The following is a 10,245-nucleotide window of genomic DNA, read 5'->3' on the forward strand; positions in this document are numbered from 1 at the left end:
AATGGTATCATATTGTTTATATATGATAATATGAATTAAAGTATCTATAATTGATCATTAATATGTATGTTACCATAATAGTGGCAACCTAAGACTCTATATCACTTACATTCTCTAATTTTTACTTTGTTTTGTTTTATCTCACAGACACTTTTTACTAGAATAATAATAATTACATATAGCATTATCTTTCTCACCATTGTCTATGGATATAGTAATTTTACTCATTGTATTGTGATTTTTGTTGACATAATCATTACACTTCTATTTATTGTAACGAGAGAATCAACAAACTAGCACAATTGTTGGGGAATGATGATTTGAGTTTATATCTTATTTGTAATTTTTTTAATTTAAGTTAATTTGTGATTTTTTTGTTCATATTGTGTATATATTTCTGTTTTTAAAATTATTTATCTTTCTTGTTATTGTTAACTTGCTTTCTAGTTTTTGCAAAATTAAATTTTAGTTCCTTTTGATTATGAAATAGAAAGAACTACTCTTCAAAATCAACAAAAAGCAAAATAAGCAAACACTTCCACAACAATTGTGATAATTAAGAAGATGACATTGAAGTAAATCAACAACAAAAAAACAACAATAATGAATAAAATCGAAAAATAATAATGGAATTAATAATGGCAACAAGAACCATAACACCACTAGTGGTCATATGATGCCATGTTTCAGCAGCCATAAGATATTCTCTCACTTTGGAGGGCCTTCAAGAAGCACAAAACACAAGGAGATGAAAACAAGATTACTTAAAACTACTTCTATCAATCCTTTTGTAAGTCTGGATCATGAAAACCCTTACACTCATCTGGCAAGATTATATGAGAAATCACAAACTATTAGGATGAAGAAGAACAAAAGCAAATGTGTTTAAGAGATTATTTCCATGCTCCCTTACAGGAAAATATAATATTGGTACCTATATCACACCATGCAAACCATGACCAGCTATAGCATATTGGAAGAAATTTGTTTAATCATTTCTTCTCTAAATAAAATCATGGAGGAAAAAACAACAATTTTAGTATTTTCACAAATTTAAACAAAAATGTTATCTGATGCTCGGGAGAAATATAAGTCAATGTTTAGAAGATGTCGAAACCATGGATTTAATGACTTATTTGAGATACACATTTTCATAAATGGGATTTTACAACAATCGAAGTTGTTACTCGATGTCATGCAGGTGGTCCATTGATGGCTTAAAGTACAAATGATGCAATCATGATTATTGATAGAATGTTAATTAGTAATCACCAAGGTGAGTACAACAAAGGACCAAACCAAAGGAAATCAGAAGTATTGCATCTAAACATAAATGATGTTATGTTTTCGTAAAATAAGCTTCTCACATGGGTTGTGGAAGAGCTCTCAAAACAATTATCAAATATTTTGTAGAAATTTAAAACAAATGCAAGAACCTTCTAGTAAGCCTAAAAAAATTAATTTTGTGAGTTATGTGAATATTACCACCAAACTAGATATTGTCTTCATGGTGATGAATAGGATAATCATTTGAATTATCAAAGTCAGAATCTATACTAAAGAGGCACCAAAAATTTTCAAGGATGAAATAAATTTCAAAGAGGAAACAATTTTGATCAAGGATGAAGACATAATGATGGACCATCCAAAAGACAACCATTCTCAAGTTATAATCAATGCTAGCCACAATTTGAAAAGAAGTTGAAAGATACTCTAAACAAGTTCATACATATGTCAATTGTCAACAAAAAAAAGTCTTTATTTCAAGCTTGGAAATCCAAATAGAATATAATATCAAGCGAATAAATGACAAGTCAGGAGACACATTCAAAGTCAACATACAAGAAAATAAAAACAAATGCTGCAATAAGATTATGGTTGATGGTGTGGTAAGTAAACATCATCTTGAGTTCAATCTAATTATTTTTGATAATGATGTTTTGTTGAATCAAATGAATAAGTATATGAATCAGAAGATGAGATTGATGAAAATTGAATAATATAAAAAATGTTCTTGGACTTATTTACATATAAAGACATATATATATTGAGCCAGGAATTATACATGTAGAAGAAAATGATTGTGCTATAGTTCATAACAATACATATACAAAACTAAATAATCTAGGAAGAGTTACATTGCTACTCATAATTGGAGACCATATGAATTGGAAGGGCCGTTGTAGATTTAGGAGTCAATATTAAATTGATACCCCTTTCAGTAACTTAGAAACTTGGTGATGTAGTGGTGAAAGAAACCAAGATAATGTTGCAACTTTCTGACATATATCCATCAAACATCCAAATAAATTACAGAAAACATGATAGCACAAGTAGATAGATTTCCTTTTCTAGTTGATTTCACGATTATGGATATCAAGAAGGACAAACAAGTTCCCAGGATTTTAGGTCAACCATTCATGTAGAATCCGAGGATGAATATAAACGTCGAAAGAAAATAAATTGAAATCAAGATGCAAAATGAAAAGATTATATTTCATATGTTTGGTAAAGGAAAAATGGATTACATGAGAAAAACATCTCCTTCCAAGAGATACGTACGCCTTGGGCTAATAAAGGATAGAATTGTTGTGTTTATTTTACAATGTTTAAATAGGAAACATTGTGTGTTATTTATAATTATTACAACTCTAAGCATGAAAAACATTTTAGTTGTTTTAAAGAGGTTTTTTTATTCATAAAAATAAAAGAAAGTAAAATAGTATAAATAAAAATGATAGAGAGTGCGATGTTAGGTATTGCAATTAAGATAATTTTATGCATATCATATGAGAAATTATGCTTATTTTAACCTTCAATACATATTATTATCTATAGCTTAACAATGTTATCCATGTCTGAAATAACATCATGACATCACTCGTTTGTTTATTGACAATATTCTATTCTAATAAAAATTAGAAAGCACCATGCTTCAATAATATATGTGAATACCACGTCTATATCTATATCTAGACTCTAACCCATGAGAGATTATTCTCTAGGTATAAATCTAACATCACCTATCAGCATTAGCTAAATCCACATATCATGTTATAAACGATCATGTTCCTCAATGTATAAGAAAAAATATACCCTTGATGTATACCTATGAGACCCTGTGGAACCTAAAAGATCCAAAAACATAATATAGATATATCATGCATTAAGAAGAAAATTAAATATCAAATATGATGGATATATTATTCTAAGCATAACTCTATGAGCACATAAAGTACATGAAATATATAATAATATACAAACATAACTATCGTACTTCAAATTTTGACCACCCATTTTTTCTTTTTATCTAACTTAGAGTATAGTGTATTAGCATCCAGAGTCCCATACAAGTCATCTGGTCAATCCCAATGACCTAAAAAGTCAAAGGGGGTCATTTTTACTTTTTTTTTAGTCTAGACTATAGTTGCTATTTTTGAGATCTTAAGGGTATTGTTTAGATTTTAATAATTTTTATTCAATTAACTAATTAGAAGGATATAATAAAAATTTGGCTAAAAGGTTATTATTATCTTGCTAGAAAATATTTTAATTTGAAAATCACTATCTTTATTTGGTATTTAGAAGTTAATTAGTGTTAATAGTATAGAATAAATAATAGGATTGCTAATAATATTATATTTTGTTTGTGTCCTTATATGGGTTTAATATTAATAAAATTATTAAATATTAAGACAAATTACTAATTACTTTATTAATTTGGTTAGATTATATTATTGGCCAAATCGGGTAAATTATTAGATTATTAGACTATTGTTTGGTTTTATTAGGTATTTAGTAAAGTTGGTATTGGATTAGATTATTAATCGGTAGAATATTGAGCAGATTCCAGATAATTAAGATATTATTGAAAATATTATAGGTTATTAATCATTTTTATTAGCCAAGAATATTGTCAATTAGCATTTTATTTAATTTTAATGTATGAACCTCATCAACTTAGGACTAGGTTAAGTCAAATCACATTCACAAACCCTAAAACACGGATAATCAGAAGAAAAATGGATCAAAACTTTAATTTGAAATAAATAATAAAATAAATAATATTTATCATTAACCATTTTACTTATAATTCATTAACCATTTTCGCTACTTTATTAACCAATAAAATAAATAATATTTATCATTTTCACACATTATAAAATGTATTAACATGGCTTTACCCTTCATTAATCAACTTTCTTTTACTACTAATTTTTTTTATGTTTGAGAATTCATTAATCAAATTATAAAATATATTAACCAACCATATATATACCATTAACCGGAACTGATTTACCATATAAAACTTTATTATTGTATAACATCATTCATTAACTAAATTAAGAATTATATTAACAAATTTATTATACTTAATTAATCATTTTTTTACTTAATACTACTTTTTAATGTCAAGATACATATTAATCAAACTATAAATTATATTAACCAATTTTATATATACCAATAATCAAATTTTATTTAGAAAAAGAAAAAAAGTGATATAGAAAAGTTAAAATTATAAATGTAACTGTTTACAGGATATGTAGAGAGTGACATACAGTATTTGTGTCAGTATAAGAATACGATGTCAAAATAACATTGTTATTTAGTTTATACGTCATCTCTTCAATGCGTTATTTATATAATTAGTTTTTTTTATCATTTATTATTATTGTTTCTCCTTTAGGATTTTCCTTATTAATATGAAAGGCTAAAATACTAATTAAAAATATATACAAAAAAAATTTAGTGAACTTTGATGATCACTTAGATTTGGTGTGATCTTTACTAATGTTAAGTGGTCAATTAAGTGAGCTAAATGGATAAACACAAATGTTGATAAGAGTCACTTAACATCAGTTCAAGTTTTATAAATGACTTTTTGCAATTTGTAAATGCTAAAAACTATTTAATTGAAGTTAACAAAGTATGGAAGTTTTATTTATAAAGGGATCAATATAATTCTATTTCTTACATACAAAAGAGAAAATCATGACTCAAATGATCATGTTTTATTATGCTTTGATCGTCTTTTCTTCTTTATTTTTTGTTGTAACGAGTAGAAGTATGTCACCTTTCACACCATTTTCAAATTTCTCTTATATATAGTATTACATCATCTTTTAATAATATTTATTTTTTCTTATTTGACAATGCAGCTCGCGTTCCTTGTACTTCTGACCATGATTGTCCAAAGTCGACTTATCCTACACTTGTAAAGTGTGTTTACAATTTTTGTGAGATATGGAATACACAGTAACAATTCACACTTCAGTCCCTTTTGCATGTGTTTAATAATTATATTGCATTTAACTGTAATTCTATGTCTTAATGTTGCGCTTTTAATATTTAATATAAAGAGTTGACATTTCAATTAATTCCTATTACAAACTCAAAAGTGTATACCAGTACTTTTACCTTTTTATCCAACATCTTCGCTGCATAATTATAATATATCTATATAATATAAAGTATTAGATCAAAAGTTCTTAAATGATTTAAACTCGTGAATAACATGAAAATATGAAATGTAGATATTTCATATTTTTGTAATACATAAAAACATAGACAAAAATGTTTCTTTTGTTCCTATTTGAATCCTAGTAGAAAATGTTTTTTTTTTAAATTACCTCATTGACAAGTTAAGATATCTTATTTACTCAGCTTAAGTTATTCTCTTAACATGTTTAAAACTTCACCAACCCACTAACATCTTCAATACTAAGTAATTTAGAAAAACTAAGTAAACTTTAGCAGTCACACACAAACTCCATGCTATATGCATAATCAAACATACATAAACAAGAATTAAATCAGCACAAATTCAAAAGTTATACATGAATTACCAATTTAATCACGTTCACTCTAATTCTATGAAAAAAATATATAGTGAAGAGAGTCAATCACAACATGCTTTTTAGCCTATTTAACTTTATTTTTTATAAAAAAAATTCTTCTAATCATTTATGATATTTCTTCTTTTTAATAAGATTTAGAAGCATTGTAAATAATATCAATTTGTGTCAAAATCATCCTAATAAGAATTATTCTACCACATTTTCACTATAAGAATTACGAGAAGAATGTAAAATAATTGGACACAAGATTAGAAGAAAAATAAATAAATTTGAGAAATTTCATGAAGCTTTAATTTTATGTAACTTAAAGGAAAAAAAACGCGTTGCAACCTATATGACAACGCGACACAGTATGATGATACCACAGTTGATACATCGACATAAATGATAAAATAAAATAAACAGAAAGGACACTGAACTCATAAGTGTGTAATTTGTTTGTTTGTTGATATTGTATTCACACATTTATTTATTTACTTGCACACGAGGTAAAATCGAAAGCCCCCCATTTATGATTTATTCAAATTTTGTCCTAAAATTCTGCATTAATCCTATTTTATTACAATGACATCATCATAGGTTAATCGATTGAAAATATTAAATAAATAATCAATTAAAGATCTAAATAAGGAAAATGACTCAAGTCTTAGAGGCCAAAATGAAGCGAAAGTCCTAGGGGATTTATACTTTGATAAGTGAACCCAAACCAACATGTAAATATAATTTGTTGGGATAATGGAACATTCAACACTGAATCCCAAAAAGAAAGTTAGGGTTGGAAAATAGGGTAAGTTCATTGGGAGAATCAAAGCTTGTTCAATGAATCCAAGGTGGTTTAGAAGCCGGTTTGAAAATTATTTTGCCGCAAAGAAACTCAAAATTAAAATCCGATGGGAGAATCAATACTTGTCCACGTAATGAGGATATATTATGAAATATATAAATAAGGATCTTGTCCATTGTAATATATATATATATATATATATATATATATATATATATATATATAGTTATTTTTTATATTTTAGTTTAACTCTCAATGAGAGAAAGCTACCGTGTTTGTAACACCGAAGACATATCAAACTAGAGCAGCTAATTGTGATTCTAAATTTACATCTTATATCTTATTACCATGTTATAAGTAACTAAGTTATCTTTTGTTAGGGATATGTTTATGCATTATCATGAATTCTATGTATTTGGTATGATCACCATGATATCTCTAGTTAATCAAATATATTTAATGCTTAATATCATACATGTATAATGTTTATGAATCTATGATGTGGTCTCTTAGGTTTATACCATTTATAAATGTTTTATGCTTAAAAGGACTTCATCGTTTATAACATGATTTATGGGTCTATTTGGTGCTGAGAGGTGATTTTAGATTTATACATGAGTAATCATCTACCATGAGATAGGTTTTAGAGATAGATATAGACGAGATATTCACATATAATATTGAAACTTAATGGTATCATATTGTTTATTATGTTGCGAGTACGTTAATTAAACAATATGAGTGATATCTCAATGTTAATTCATACCTCGATGACATTTATGAGAAATAGATGATAATATGAATTGATGACTAAAGTATGTATAATTGATCATTAATATATATGTTACCATAATAGTGGTAACCTAACCCCAACACTCTATATCACTTACATTCTCCAATTTTTACTTTTTTATTGTTTTATGTTCATAATAACTTTTCAAACAAAACCATTTTTTCATTAGAATAGTAGTTATTACATATAGCCTATATTTCCCACCATTGTCTATGGATATATTAATTTTACTCATGATATTGTGATTTTTGTTGACATAACCATTATACTTTTATTTATTATAACAAGAGAATCAACAAACTAGCACATTTGTTGGGGAATGACAATTTGATTTAAATCTTATTTGTAATATTTATAATTTTAAGTTAATTTATGATTTTTCGTTCATATTATGTATATTTTTCTATTTTTAAAATTATTTATCTTTTTTGTTATTGTTAACTTGCTTGCTAGTTATTGCAAGATGAAAATTTTGTTCCTTTTAATCCTGAAATAGAAAGAACTACTCTTCAAATCTACAAAAAGCAAAACAAGAAAACACTTCCACAAAAATTGTGATAATCAAGAAGATGGTGTTGAAGTACTCAATAACAAAGAAACAAAAGTTGAAAACATACAATGGAATTAATAATGACAACAACAACCATAACAACACTAGTGGAACAACCATAACAACACTAGTGGTCATATGATGCCATCTTTCAGCAATCATAAGATATTCTCTCACTTTGGAGGGTCTTCAAGAAGCACAAAACATAAGGAGATGAAAACAAGATTACTTAAAACTACTTCCACCAACCCTTTTGTAAGTCTGGATTATGAAAACCCTTACACTCATCTAGCAAGATTATATGAGAAATCGCAAACTATTAGGATGAAGAAGAACAAAAGCAAATGTGTTTAAGAGATTATTTCCATGCTCCTTTACAAGAAAAGATAATATTGGTACCTATATCACACCATGCAAACCATGACCAGCTAGAGCATATTGGAAGAAAGTTGTTTAATCATTTCTTCTCTAAATAAAATAATGGAGGAAAAAACAACAATTTCAGTATTTTCACAAGTTTAAACAAAAATGTTATCTGATGCTGGGAGAAGTATAAGTCAATGTTTAGAAGATGTCGAAACCATGGATTTAATGACTTATTTGAGATACACATTTTCATAAATGGGACTTTACAACAATCGAAGTTGTTACTCGAGGCCATGCAAGTGGTCCATTGATGGATTAAAGTGCAAATAATACAATCATGATTATTGATAGAATGCTAATTAATAATCACCAAGGTGAGAACAACAAAGGACCAACCCAAAGAAAACCAGGAGTTTTGCATCTAAACATAAATGATGTTATGTTTTCGCAAAATAAGCTTCTCACATGGGTTGCGGGAGAGATCTCAAAAAAATTATCAAATATTTGAAAGAAATTTAAAACAAATGCAGGAACCTTCTAGTAAGCCTAAAAAAATTAATTTTGTGAGTTATGTGAAGATTACCACCAAACTAGATATTGTCTTCATGGTGATGAATATGACAATCATTTGAATTATCAAAGTCAAAATCTATACTAAAGAGGCACAAAATATTTTCAAGGATGAAATAAATTTTAAAGAGGGGGTCATTTTGACCAAGGATTAAGACAAGATGATGGACCATCCAATAGACAACCATTCTCAAGTTATAATCAATGCTAGTCATAATCTGAAAAGAAGTTGGAAGATACTCTAAACAAGTTCATACATATGTCAATTGCCAACCAAAAAATAGTATAGGTCTTTATTTCAAGCTTGGAAATTCAAATATAATATAATATCAAGCAAATAAATGACAAGTCAGGAGACACATTCAAAGTCAATACCCAATAAAATACAAACAAAGATTGTAATGAGATTATGGTTTATGGTGTGCTAAGTAAACATCATCTTGAGTAGAATCCAATTATTTCTAATAATGATATTTTGTTGAATCAAATGAATAAGTATATGAATCAGAAGACGAGTTTGATGAAAATTGAATAATATAAAAAATATTCTTGGACTCATTTACATATAAAGACATATACATTGAGCCAAGAATTATACTTGTGGAAGAAAATGATTGTGCTATAGTTCATAAGAATATACATACAAAACTAAACAATCTAGGAAGAGTTATATTACTACTCATAATTGGAGATCGCATGCATTGGAAGGGCCATTGCAGATTTAGGAGTCAATATTAAATTGATACCCCTTTCAATAGCTTAGAAACTTGGTGATTAGTGGTGAAAGAAACCAAGACAATGCTGCAACTTTCTAACATATCCATCAAACATCCAAATAAATTGAAGAAAACATGATAGCACAAGTAGATAGATTTCCTTTTCTAGCTGACTTCATGATTATGGATCTCAAGAAGGACAAAGAAGTTCCCAGGATTTTAGGTCGACCATTCATGTAGAATCCAAGGATGAATATAAACGTCGAATGAAAATAAATTGAAATCAAGATGCAAAATGAAAAGATTATATTTCGTATGTTTGGTAAAGGAAAAATGGATTACATGAGAAACACATCTCCTTCCAAAGATACATATGCCTTGGGCTAATAAAGGGTAAAATTGTTGATTTTATTTTACAATATTTAAATGGGAAACATTGTGTGTTATTTATAATTATTACAACTCTAAGTATGAAAAACGTTTTATTTGTTTTAAAGAGGTTTTTTTATTCATAAAAATAAAAGAATGTAAAACTATATAAATAAAAATGATATAGAGTGCGATGTTAGGTATTGCAATTAAGATAATTTTATGCATATCATATG

This window comes from Lathyrus oleraceus, chromosome 6 (genome assembly GCF_024323335.1).
Source record: "Lathyrus oleraceus cultivar Zhongwan6 chromosome 6, CAAS_Psat_ZW6_1.0, whole genome shotgun sequence".
Taxonomy (NCBI): Eukaryota; Viridiplantae; Streptophyta; class Magnoliopsida; order Fabales; family Fabaceae; genus Lathyrus; species Lathyrus oleraceus.